Genomic DNA, 14,335 nt, shown 5'->3' on the forward strand with positions numbered 1-14,335 from the left:
CGCTCAATCTGGTCAGGGCTCTTGACGTCCCTTGACTTGCTGATTATCTTCACTGCTCCGGCAGCACTCAGACAGATTACCTTTCAATCTGAGAAAGTAAGACTTCCTCACATATCCAAGATCAGCTTTGAGTAGGAATCAGGTTACTGTCACTGACCATTCTGCCAGTCAAATTAATGACACACAGACAGACCTACAAAAAGCAGAGAAAAGACAAACAACCCCAAGTACCTGCAGCGCCAGAGAATGAGAGCATAGCCAGAGCTGGGGCTCAGAATGACGGGCACGTCCTGGACCCAGCTGCACACACAGGCTGCACACACAGGCTGCACACACAGACTGTGTGAGCTACACTCTCCTAAAGGCCCCTAATGTTCCTGGGATTCGCTGACACTGTCACTTCAGGAAACAACATCAATTATTAAGCACCACATTATGATGGAGTCAGGAACACACTGCTTTCCACAAAAGGTCTGAGCAATCTCCTGGTGTCAGGCAATCAGCGGCAGGTCCCCAGAGGACACTCCCTCTCCCTCACGCTCTTAGTGTGCACTTATATGCACAGCTAAGGGGTTTTCCTTCCATCAATCCACTAATGTAAACAGACATTGCCAAAAAGCCCTCATGCTGTAATACCTGCTCTCAAACATCCCGCTGGTGCCACGTCATTTTATTTCAGTCTGGTGTCTCCTTCACCTGGTGCAGCGAAGGCAGGCAGCACACATTACCTGGCGCGGTCTGTAATGGCTGTAATGGGTGTGTAGGACAGTGTCAGTCATTTACCCTGCAGGTCCTGCCTTACAGCAGAGTAGCTCTGCTCCATCCTACAGTCCTGCTGCCACAACAAAGTGCTGTTTGTACATCATGAAAGTGTCAGCAAGCTGAAAAAAGTAGAGTGCATTGCCAGAAATGCTTCTTGTTTCTTTCCCATAGTTTTTCTCGCGTTTAGCTCTCAGCATGTGAAACGGGGGCCTTGCAGTATGGATTTATGGATGCTGAGAATTTCTCCCTCCATGACTCCTGTGGCCTGCTGGGCCCAGACAGCGCCTGGCTCTGTTCTACACACAATAATACCCCTGGCAGGACATGATCTGGAAATGTTTCAAGAAAGAGCAAATGCTAAATCCCCTCGTTCCTCTGACAGCACCCCACAGCAGAGCATAACAATGCTGTCTCTGTTTCAGTGCATATTACTTTTCTAGTGATGGCAGAAGGATCCTTAAAAGCATGTCATGGATTTGAATAAAGAGATGCTGTTAATCGGCCTCTTCTCTGTAAATCTGTGTCCTGTGGGGATGGGTGCTACTGAAACCAAAGTGGACAATACTGTCTGCTCTAGATGTTGTGTTTTTTAAGTGTTATAACAGGACATAAACTTTATAGGACATTTAATGAGGGAGTTAAATTCAGGCTGTGGGATTTAACACACTACAGAAGGTGAGGAGTGGGGCCATTAATTACAGAGATATGAGTATTCACTGCTAGAAGAAACAGGCCCACTGCCTCTGAAATGGAGAGACAGGCCCACTGCCTCTGAAATGGAACAGGGGACCAGAGGAGGCCTGAGTAGATCAGTCCATTAGAGATTCACAGGCTGAGCCCTACAGACTGCTCTACTCCAGCCCTGTCAGTGGTGGAGCTGGTGGGTCAGGCTGTGGTTCATCTGCCTGCTACTGGGATGACGTCAGAGGAGTAGTACTGAACTTCCAGTGAGCACCCAGGGCGCTGTAGGGCCCTGTAGTGCAAAAGTATCATTTGTTAGCAGAAGCTCATGGTCTCCAGTCTGGAGAAACAGAAGGTCATGGGCTCCAGTCTGGAGAAACAGAAGGTCATGGGCTCCAGTCTGGAGAAACAGAAGGTCATGGGCTCCAGTCTTGAGAAACAGAAGGTCATGGTCTCCAGTCTGGAGAAACAGAAGCTCATGGGCTCCAGTCTGGAGAAACAGAAGCTCATGGGCTCCAGTCTTGAGAAACAGAAGCTCATGGGCTCCAGTCTGGAGAAACAGAAGCTCATGGGCTCCAGTCTGGAGAAACAGAAGGTCATGGTCTCCAGTCTGGAGAAACAGAAGCTCATGGGCTCCAGTCTGGAGAAACAGAAGCTCATGGGCTCCAGTCTTGAGAAACAGAAGCTCATGGGCTCCAGTCTGGAGAAACAGAAGCTCATGGGCTCCAGTCTGGAGAAACAGAAGCTCATGGGCTCCAGTCTGGAGAAACAGAAGCTCATGGGCTCCAGTCTGGAGAAACAGAGGCCCACGGGTTCTTGCGGGGGAGCTGAACAAAAGGGGAGAAGCCTCCCAGGAATGTCTGGCATCTCAGACCAACATGTCTGTCAGGATAAGGCCACCATTATGGCGCCATCCACCCCAGCCATTTCACAGAGTTTACAATCCTGCCTCTGTCACCAGCCACCGGCTGCATCCATGTCATTGGGATGCAGCGATTGGCCACAAAGGCGTCATGCGAGCAGGGGGTAGGGGTGCCTTCCTCAGGTCTTTAGCCCCAGCCAGGGGGATGGGGGACAGCCTGTATGTTTTTGAACTGGGAGCAAAGGCTAAGAGGCTGAGACGTACATGAATCATACACAAATACCCTTCAGTTAGACAACTGTGTCCCAGTTCAGTCTCTAATATTCTAACACTGACATGCAGAGATAAAAAACACAGAATTCATTTTCAGTACAGAGACCTTTATTCCATCCATTTAACTGAGCTTTGTTTCAAGGCTGTGACCAGTTTCAAGAATTAAAGATGACTTGGTTTTGGCATAAACATTTGTCTACAACCCAAAACAAGACAACGACTATAAAACAGCACCAGCTAACACAAGACAAAATTAAACTATCAGAGATACCACACCCAACACTGCAACAGAGCATGAGAACTGAATCAGATGTAAGGTATTTCAGTTTCAGCCAGGTTAAACTTCAGTGGTCGTCCATCATCCATTGAAATGTCCTTCAGGCAAGCTGAGATGCACACAGAGACCTGTGTGTCAGACGGTTGGAAAGATAGGAGAAGCTGAGTGTTGTCAGCATTGAAGTGATATGAGAAGCCGTGGGAGGAGAGCACGGCGCTCACAGAGAACAGAGCCCTGAGGGACACCTTTAGGCAGGCTGTGGGGTGCAGACACCCTGAAAGAGCATCCAGAGAGGTAGCGTTGAACCCCAAGAGGAGAAGTGTCAGCGTTCCCTAACAAGGCCAGGGTAGACAGAAGCAGAGTGCGGTCCACAGCATCAAAGGCTGCAGAAAGGTCCAGAAGAACTGACACTGCAGAGTGGGAAGATGCTCTGAGCTGAGGATGCTGAGAGCTAAGGTATGACTGATCACAGGATCCATCGTGACTCATCTCCTTCCTTTTCACACAAAAACTCACAACTGTCAATGTGGTTGTCTTAGGATGGGTGCATAGACGAAATGCTAAATGTGCTCTGAAATGATTCTTGCCTGATCAGGCAAATCACTAGCCAGCTCTATTTGCCTGACACATGTTTTTACGTTTCCCGGGCAATCAGGCAGCCGTTAACCTGAATCCTGTATATGCAGGCGTATAAGACTCAGCAGGTTTTTGGGTAGGGACGGCACCCTGCTCCATCCCAACTCTCACCCCCTCTTGTTGACAGCTGTTATCTAGAAGTTGCTGGTGAGGAAGCCAAAAATGTACCCGAGGGCCTGATGTATGAATTATTATGTATTTTTAGGACTTGTTGATGGACAGGGGCTACATAGTTATGTAATTTAGGTCATGTTGACTGCTTGTAGGCAGACAGCAGAAATCATGTGATAGACTTTCAGATAGAAAAGAAAGGAGATACAGACTGCTTTTCCAGCTACACAGAGGTTTTGCATCTCTGCATTTGGATCAGTCAGCTCCCCTGACCTCTCGGTCCTGCTGTGGTTGTGCATTTAAATGGCCTGCTGATTTCCAGGCCCGTCTGGCTGCGGAGGCTGGTCATTTCACAAGACTGTAAAATGGAAGGTATGAACACTCCATAATCAAGCCCATGTGCTGTAATGTCAGTTTAGATTCTGCAAAGTTTGACGCAAATGCAAATAACCCATTTGGACTTAACAGCCAAATTTTATTGAGCAAATTAGATTGGGAGCGTTCCATTCTTTTCCTTCACATTTGCATCAGGGGACACTTTCCCTGTTTGCAGGCCTATCAAACCCTCCATTAATAGTCAGTGTCTGTTATTATATTGCTTCTAGAATATTCAAACTGAAATTTAAGAAAAAGCATGCCTTTAAAAACTAAATAAAATCTTTTATGTAAAAATGAAAGTCTTAGGCTGTATCCAAGAACATAATCTGGCCATTTTTTCCACACTGTTACACAGCCCGACACACTGCAGCACAGCCCGACACACTGCAGCACAGCCCGACACACTGCAGCACAGCACGACACACTGCAGCACAGCCCGACACACTGCAGCACAGCCCGACACACTGCAGCCCGACACACTGCAGCACAGCCCGACACACTGCAGCACAGCACGACACACTGCAGCCCGACACACTGCAGCACAGCCCGACACACTGCAGCACAGCCCGACACACTGCAGCACAGCACGACACACTGCAGCACAGCACGACACACTGCAGCCCGGCACACTGCAGCACAGCCCGACACACTGCAGCACAGCACGACACACTGCAGCACAGCCCGACACACTGCAGCACAGCCCGACACACTGCAGCCCAACACACTGCAGCCCGACACACTGCAGCACAGCACGACACACTGCAGCCCGACACACTGCAGCACAGCCCGACACACTGCAGCCCGACACACTGCAGCACGACACACTGCAGCACAGCTCAGCAGTGCTGCTCCTCTCTCAGAGCTGAGGCAGGCCTAGCTGGTGCAGTACAGTGTACTGTTTCTTTCTCTCTCTTCTTCCCTCTCTCTTTCTCTCTCACCATCTCTCTCTCTCTCTCTTTCTCTTTTTCTCTCTCACTTTCTCTCTCATCTACTCACTGCATCAGTTCATTTCCGTGCAGTGTGGTATATGTACTGTGTAAGTATGGATGATGCTTGTTAAGGTGTGTGTGAGTGAGCATTTATTTATGAATGTGATTAGCCTGACATGCAATAGGAGGAATTATCCCCAATTAAGACTTGGTGGTGATAGGCTAACATTTGAAGTGAGTGGTGAATGAATAATATTTTAATAAATAGAACACAATCAGCCAGTGAAATGCTTCATGTGTATTTACATTTACATTTATTCATTTGGCAGATGCTTTACTGACAAGTGAGGTACAATACAACACAAGTGAAAAACCGTACAGAATCAACAATATTAGAAGCACTGCATGACAAAGTTCCAAAGGTTGGCCAGGCAAGGTACAAACTAACAGGTAAAGCTAACAAGTGCGTTAAACCATTACAATTTTTTTATAGTTTAGTAGGAGACAGTTTTAGTCATGAGAAGTTCCTTTAGGGGGGAAGTGTTTCAGGTGTTCAGGTAAGAGCGGAAAAGCTGTGTCTTCAGATGTTTCTTGAAGACAGAGGGACTCAGCAGAATGGATGAGGTGTGGAAGTTCATCCCACCATCAGGGGACAAAGGCGGAGAAGGTCCTGGATAGTGATGTAACGCCGTGATGCAACGGGAGCACCAGGTGCCATTCGGTGGCAGAGCATAGCAGTTGGGAGGGAACACAGGGTTGCAGCAGTGAGTTCAGGTAGGTAGGTGCAGTTTTGTTGGTCACCCTGTACGCAAGCATCAAGGCCTTGAACATGATTCGGACAGCTACAGAGAGCCAGTGGAGCGAGACCAGGAGAGTTGTAACATGAGCCCTTTTTGGTTCATTGAAAACCAGACGTGCAGCTGCGTTCTGTATCACCTGCAGAGGTTTAATAGTGCATGCAGGCAGGCCAGCCAAGAGAGCATCGCATCACTCCAGTGAAATGCACAGGACAGTGGCCACCAAAGATGCCACTGTTTAAGGTTCAACCTATTTAAGAGGCCTTGTTTTCTAGAAGATTCTGATCTCTTGGCTTTTGGGTAAGGGAAAGGAGGTTTTTCAACACTTGACTAAAGCTAGCTTTCAAGTATCTGGCCACACCAGCACTTTCTACACTTGTTGGGAAACTCTTAAATCTTACATGTAAAGTTTTTAGACCTAAATGGTGCAACTTGTCTCATATCATGTTTCAAGAACTGATGCTTATAAAATATAATGATCCAGGAGATTGACACTGTGTCTGCACTGTTTGCTGTAGACTTAACGGAACTGAATTGAATTGAACTTTGTGGTACTGACCCGAGCCCTGATCAGCAGCGATCCTGGTGCATCACTGATCGCTACTCTGCAGACTGCAGAAGATGCGGCACCAGGGTCTCCATTCACATTAACCCAACTGTGCTTTGTCCTTAACTCTGAGAAACAAACTTAAGCAAGACTTATCTTTTTGTTTCTGGAATAACATTGTGAGTTTGCCAGGCAATAAGGCCAATGAAAGCTGCTGTGCAGTGAAGGGGGTGCTTTGTTATTTGTTCTTGGACTCTCATATTTTGCAGTTGTGTAGAAGGTAGTAGGCATGTTACATCTCATCACTGAAATGGCTGGGAGGCAGCATCCCATAATAGCCATGTGTTGGCATCTGAGCATGTGTTTCTTGTCATGACTGTAGCCCTCTCTCTCTGGAAGGCACAGCTCTTCTTCAGTGTAATCTCTTGCTTTCATTAATAGCAGCTAAGCCACAACACCGGCACAAAAAAGTCTGGTCAGCTGAAGAGCTCTGCAGCTCCCAGCAGGTTAGAGACGAGAATAAAACAAAGGGTGAGTAATGTGGTCCCTTCATCACCGCCGTCTAATCTACAGCCACGTGCAGTGGACAGCTGGCAGGGCCAGCTATTAAAAACCACTGCAAGAAGGGAGGAGGAACATCAAACCACCTGCCACCTGCTGCTCCTGAGTACTGACACTCCAAGCTGTACCACCTTAAATACAGCTGTACACTTCAATTAACCTTTACCACCTTAAATATGGCCCCGTGTTTCCCTGGCAGTCAGGTATTCATCCAGCAGTGATCAAGTGAAAAATAAAACAATCCATGGGAAAACATAAACATTGTTTTTAATGGATCCAGGTTGCTACTTGATGGGAACCTTGAAGCAGGACTTTTTTTAAGGTCTCTGTGCTGAAATAACTGTATAACCTGAGGCAAAAACATGCGCCATAAATCAGTTCCCCTTAAACTTTCTTTTTGGAGAAACGTGTGTATTTACTTTAACTGTTAGCATCTTTCCGTATTGCTAATTTAATAATGCTTACAAGCAAGTTGGTTACATACTGCAAAACTGAATGTAATTGTCAAGGTTATATGTTAGCTGGATAAAATGTGTATGCTGGATTGTTTTGGTTTTCAGCCACTGCAATGAAGCAGTTCCTTTAAAGACTAAATCACATCAGTGGTTTTAAAATAACCAGCCATCCTTCCCTCTTGGCACTCGTTTGATCTGTTCCTTGTCTGGTTAGCGTCCTGTCGTAGAAGATGTCCTGGGGATTACCCAGATTCCTCTTCCATTAGGCCATTCTGCTGTGCTGCCCTTGTGTCACAGTGAGGGTTTCACAGGTGTCCAGAAGGAAGTGAGATTTATATGGCCAATGTATCGATGGGCATATCTCACTTGCTAATTGCTTAGTAGATTTGTCTTTTTTGAAGTTTTATAGATGTGTAAGTGCACCTCCACACAAAGCCTGTGGGAGATGGAGTGACGTGCCTGTGTTTTCCACTGCAAAGCTTCCAGACAGATTAGAAGTGGCCCCTATTACCTAATGAGAGTTTGGACTCTTGTATAGGAGTTTGTACAGAAAAAACTTCCTTTCTGCACACAGAAGCGCCAGAGGCTGCAGGGTAACCTGGAGACATGCTGTCCATCAGGCCAGGCATCTGTGAGCTGGGGGTGATGAGCCAGGTGCCAGTCATCACCCTGCGAGTCTGTGAAGGGGGTCCAGATCACCTTTTACTGTCGACAGCACTAAGGCAGTCCTTTGCAGTCCATAACTCATTTGAAAACAACAGCACAGCAAGAATGAGTGTAGAAACAAAAAGGCAAAATCTCTCAAAGCCATGTTATCTGCTGAGGATGAACATGGCAGTGTGTGGGTCTGTTTAAACAGTGGCATGGAGAGCTAGAGAACCACGTGACCCCTGGGACTGGCAGAAGGGGAGCTATTTCCCAGGAGCAAAGCCCAGAGGGACAGGCAGAAAGAGAATACCCCCACAAGCACCTTGGTTACTATATATCAAATACCGTATAAGTTACACCGTGGAAAATGTGACTGATACAGCGCAGAACAGTCTCCCAGCCCCAGACCTGCTCTTTCATTCAGCTTCTGCTCCTTATCCATCTGATTGAAACTAATGTATTTATAACTCTTGCTAGTTTATGCATTCCTTTATTTTTGTGAAAAATATGACTTTGTTCTGTTAGCAATATTAATATTGGTCTTAATATTACTTCAGATTAAAGCATAACAAAAAAGTAAGCATGAAAAAAATTCCAGTATTCGCTTTTCTGTTACATATTTCCTGTGTGAATAAATTTGAAGGGTGTGATACTGGAAGTGATGCATATACATGGTGTGTGTGTGTGTGTGTGTGTGTGTGTGTGAGTGAGTGTGCGTGTGCGTGTGTGTGTGTGTGTGTGTGTGTGTGTGTGTGTGTGTGTGTGTGTGTGTGTGTGTGTGTGTGTGTGTGTGTGTATACATGCTTACAGTCCAAAGGCCAAGGCCACTGGTGAGCGGGGAGGTACAGTAGGGTAGCGTAATGGATGAGAGGGAATGGGGGGTATTGTGGTATTCGGTTTCAGTAACCTGAGATCCTCACTCTGCCCTGTGATTGGTGAGTAGCCAGGTGTGTGCAGCTGCTGGGTGGAAGCTCTCTCTGCTTTAGACTTTTTTTGACTTGTTACCTGTGGTCCAAACCTGAGTCAAAGCACCATGTCTCCCACAGTCTCAAACTGACCCTGCAGACAGTCAGAGTGTGGTGCTGCTTTCACAGAAACACGCTGAATATCAGCACCAGATGGACAAAGCAGGCGAGAGAAGGGCAGGGGATGCAAACTTCAGATTAAAGCAGCTTTCAGTGACACTTTACCCACAGCCACTAAAGGCTAGAAACAGACTGACCACGTGTGTGTGTGTGTGTGTGTGTGTAAGAGTGTAACAGTGTAGCAGTGTGTGTGTGTCAGTGTGTAAGAGTGTAAGAGTGTAGCAGTGTGTGTGTGTCATTGTGTAAGAGTGTAAGAGTGTAGCAGTGTGTGTGTGTCAGTGTGTAAGAGTGTAGCAGTGTGTGTGTGTCAGTGTGTAAGAGTGTAAGAGTGTAAGTGTGTAACAGTGTGTGTGTGTGTCAGTGTGTAAGAGTGTAGCAGTGTGTGTGTGTGTGTGTCAGTGTGTGTCAGTGTGTAAGAGTGTAGCAGTGTGTGTGTGTGTCAGTGTGTAAGAGTGTAAGAGTGTAAGAGTGTAGCAGTGTGTGTGTGTGTCAGTGTGTAAGAGTGTAAGAGTGTAGCAGTGTGTGTGTGTCAGTGTGTAAGAGTGTAACAGTGTAGCAGTGTGTGTGTGTGTGTCAGTGTGTAAGAGTGTAGCAGTGTGTGTGTGTGTGTGTGTCAGAGTGTAAAAGTGTAACAGTGTAGCAGTGTGTTATTGTCAGTGTAAGTGTGTAACAGTGTAAGGGTGTGGGAGGCTCAGAGGGTTGGGTTTCAGGGACTGCCATGACTAAGCACATGCAGAGAAATGTTCCCATTGGAAACAGGATAAACACATAAACACAGGCTCCTCTTGACCACGGCAGATCAATATCAGTTCAGCTTTGTGATCTGAGACCCTTTCTGTAGCTGTGCCAGTGATTAATGGCTGCTAAATCCAGGCCCACTCACAAACAGCGGGGTGTGCTGGCTGCCATTTTTACCTCCTTCCCAGTTCATCGTCCACCAATCAGGGTGGACAGAAACACTTGGAGCACACAGAAGCACAACAAAAGGAGTACTTTTCATCCTGCAGGCTTCTAATGACGTCGTTTTTAACCTAGCAAATCTACTGCACAAAACACTCTCTGTTGGAGGGGGCCTAGAGTGGAATTCCTCTTCTGAATACCCATCTTGAAAGACTCCCACAACAGCTGGATGGTAGACATTACACACAGTGCTGAGTTCTAATCAGTCTCTTAGTAAATGACAAGAACCCATTATCAGGAGCTGCGGGTTGTTTTACATTTACATTTACATTTATTCATTTGGCAGATGCTTTTATCCAAAGCGACTTACATAGGTTACAGTTGTTTTACAATGTTATCCATTTATACAGCTGGATATTTACTGAGGCAACTGTGGGTTAAGTACCTTGCCCAAGGGTACAGCAGCAGTGTCCCAGTGGGGATCGAACCGGCAACCTTTCGGTTACGAGTCCTGCTCCCTTAACCACTATGCTACACTGCCGCCAGTTTTCACTGTCTGCATCCCAGAGTCTAACCAGCACTACAGACAGGCAGACAGACACTTTCTCCTCCACCCCACTCTGAAAGCTGAGGGTTTGAGTCTGTGTCATATTTCAGCTGTGATCTGACTGATTTCTGAATGGAAAGTGTCAGTTCCAGTTTTGATGGACATTTCTTCAGTATATTTTGTTTTTTATGTCTGATTGCGTTGTTTGTTCCTGAGGGGACTGGTGAAGAATTCTGTATGTGATAAAAGGAGCCTCAGACCATAATATGACAGTGAAACCCAGACCAATGTGTGAAACGTAATTAGCCAGCACAGAACAGTAACATCTTGCAAACAGCATGGTCTGACCCTGTTTGTGCCAGCAGAGAGATACTGCCATCATTCACAGGACTCTCTCCTTCTCAAACACTGAGCCCCTTTGATCTGGTCAGACAGCAGAGCAGAGGTGCAGGATGCTAAAAACATAGCACTGCTTTCACTAGCATGTGTAAATGAAAGGTAGGCATGAAGCAGGTTGGGTGTGTGAGCGGGAGAGCAGCTTTAGACTGCCAGGTGTTTTACACTCCTGCCTATGACTCAGTTCCCATTCAGCAGTACAACCAGCATCTTCTTTTTCTCTAAGTCAATTGGCTAATTTTAAACAAAACTCCTCAAAAATTCTCTGCTTTCTGGACACTTTCATATCACATGCTATTATTTTGTTGGTTCAATTGGTCAAATTTAATGTATGTATGTTTTATTTCATTTTTACTGAAGCTCTGTATAGGAGTCAATGTGCCCTTCTCTGCCAGTGATGGCGGTTATTTCGGGAGATGCACTGGTGCTGCGCAAGCCCTCTGGAAATCAGATTAGCACTCAGCCATGTGTCACAACACAAAGATCCAGGGGGTGAGGGACACACACATCCCATATCTCCATACACTGTGTATATTTATTTCTCTAAAAAGTCTCTAAAATACCTGTTAAAATAACTTCATCAGATAAAAACAGAACTATATATGCATATATTGGTTAGTCAGATGTTACTGAGGGATTGTACCAGTGACCTAATGAGGAGATAAGTTCCATAAACACTTCTACCACCCTAAACAGGACAGAAAGGTCATGCTGCACACCATCTGGAAAGGTCTGGAAGGATCACTGTGTGCCTTCAAGGGTCTCCTGCCAGTGACGGAGAGTTACAGGACGTCCATCTGAAGCCCTGCCGTGCAGTTCCCTCTGTGCTGGTTGTGAGGTAAGGCATGCACACACTCTTTGTTACTGGACTGTCATTTACAGACTCTTCAGGAATTGGAGCAGCTTTGCATTGTTGGCTCTCAGCAGAGGTCAGACGCTATTTTCGTGGGCACACCGATCACAGGGAGATGTCACGTTGGCCAGGGACTGTCCCATGTGAAACAAAAAAACCAAGCTGCCCTTCTGACTCCACCGTACCAGACAAGCAGCTTTCTCTGACAGACTTATAATAGTGCATTCCACGTTCAGCATTCTGGTAGCTCTCAGGCACACAGTGCTTTCAGTAATGCAGAACTGAATTGATACATGAAAGAAAAGAAAACAATTCAGACTGAATTTCACTCAGTTCCTCTTAATACTAATTTCTAATATTTTAATATTCTAATTTCTAACATCCTAATACTAAACCTCTAATATTATTGATTTCTTAAGTGGCTTGTTGCTTGGGTTGTACTCCGCCTCACTTTTAAGTCGCTTTGGGTAAAAGCATCTGCCAAATGAATGAATGTAAATGTAATACACAGTTAGCTTCATACCTCCTCATCCAAAAGCTGGGATCTTATGAAGTGTTTGTAAAAAGGTCAGTCCGTGGAGTATAAACACACTCCTCTGCTAGATAACCTTACTGCATTTCCACTCTTCCACAAAATATGAGTCAATGATGAATTCCCATTTGTAAACACTTACAATATTGCATGCATACTAGAGCTATCCATACACAAACAATGTAGATACACACACACACACACACACACACACACACACACACACACACACACACACACAGAATGCTCTGAAATGTGTTTCCACTCAAGGCCTGCCTGGGTAGCATCTGACTACAGGTAATAACTTGCCCAGATCATGGTAAATCTGTCAGAGTTTTCACTTCTGTAATTTAGAGGAAATTGTCCCAGATAAGAGCAACCCTGGTTTCCACAGACTGCAGCTTCATGGCTCTCCCTGTGGCTGTCAGGGATGGCAGTAACAAATCAGCATGGTAAACCTCACAGGCTGAAGATCGATTCCTTTAATATCTGCAGTGCTTTAAATTGGTCTTGGTTACATTTTATGACAGGAACTGTTCTGCAACTGTGTCTGAAGATTAGACTCTTCATCTACAAATTCTGATGCCACTAACCACAAAGGTGATGATCCGAACTTTGGTGAAGAAAGCAGCGCATCTGTATTATGGGTGTTTCTCACCTCCATAGGCAAAAAGCAGGAGAGGAAGGAAGGTGAGGATGCAGAGAGGGAAGTGAGAAAATGTATCATCACAAAGAAGCACCTCTACTGCCCTACCCACATACACTTATCCTTCAGGTTCTACAATTTTCACACCCAAGGTTCTATGCTTTTTGAAGGTAAGGTTCTGTGCTTTTTGTGGCCAGTGTGTGTGTCATCAGATTCATGGCTGCAGGTCTATCAGGTTTAATACAGAGAATTCTTAATTTCAGTTTCAGATTACAGCGTGTTTATGCATGCTCATTACTTTTCATTTTACTGAGAAGGTCTTTGTCCCAGAGCTGCCTGAGATGTTTATCAAAGCAGACACAGTGCATCCATAACACAAATGTCATACTTATCCCCAGTCCCGTGGTCTGTGTGATATTAAACACAGATATGCTATTGAGATTCAGACAAAACATTCTCGGTCCACTGAGGCTAAGGAACATAAAACAAAAATAACAGACCTCCATAACCTTTACTGCTTTTATAATGTTCACTCTTAAATATAACTCATCACGCCCCGGCATTGTTACCAAGCACATGAAAACACCCTAAACCTAAATGTATACATTTACAGCAACAAGTTTGATAAAACCATGGGTATTCTTCAAAATCACTGGAAAGCCTCCGGTTGCCACAGTAATTTTCAGTTCAGTTTCTTTTTGAAATAAATTTCCACAATGAAAAAAGGTACCCATTTCATGTGTTTTCCAATACCACAGAGAACAAGCTGCTGCTTCGTGCAGTACGGTGTTTAAACTATTATAAACAGTATGAGTGTTTAAAATGTACCGAACAGAGATCTGTGATCGACGGAAGCAGGGTGTGGAAGTTGTGCAAATTTCAATGTACACGGACCCTGTGCACTCCCGCTGGTCCCAAACGGGACAGAGCCCGTCAAAGACCGTCAACTGCGTGTATCATTCTGAATCAGTGCAACTTTGTGTCCACCTTCAACGGCATCCGTATTTCTTTCTGACTGGAAAAATCAAACTGAAGAAGTTTAAATTTTACTCATGTCGCTAAAACCTTGTGTGAAAATAAAATAAAAGCAGCTAAGAACCGTGAACGACATGATTTTTACTTAAGCGTCACCGCAAAACCGTCTGATAAATGTTAATTCCAGTCATTTAATATGAGCAATCTGTGTGATATAGTGAGCCAGAATGCATCAAGGCCTAATCAATAATAATAATAAACTATTTTTGCAGAGGAATGCAGAATGGTAAGACGGGCCTATTTAATGAGTACCCTTCTGTTAGCATTTTGCACTCGACAGTACCCTCTTTTCGCATTCGGGTTTTGGGGTAGTTTTCATATTTTTCATATGCGCGCAGAGCAGCTGTTCCTTAACAAGCACGCGCCGCTCTATTGGGCTCGTGCTGGTGCTTATTCTGCGTCTGTCCCCGTGCGCTCCCTGCAA

General features: G+C 45.4%; 1 protein-coding gene across 3 annotated transcripts in view; it reads right to left on the reverse strand.

Annotated features, from left to right (window-relative positions):
- Window positions 1-14,335, reverse strand: part of mcamb (melanoma cell adhesion molecule b) — a 39,181-nt gene that overhangs the window by 24,250 nt on the left and 596 nt on the right. The window lies entirely within an intron of this gene.

The sequence above is a fragment of the Megalops cyprinoides genome, chromosome 9, assembly GCF_013368585.1.
Source record: "Megalops cyprinoides isolate fMegCyp1 chromosome 9, fMegCyp1.pri, whole genome shotgun sequence".
NCBI lineage: Eukaryota > Metazoa > Chordata > Actinopteri > Elopiformes > Megalopidae > Megalops > Megalops cyprinoides.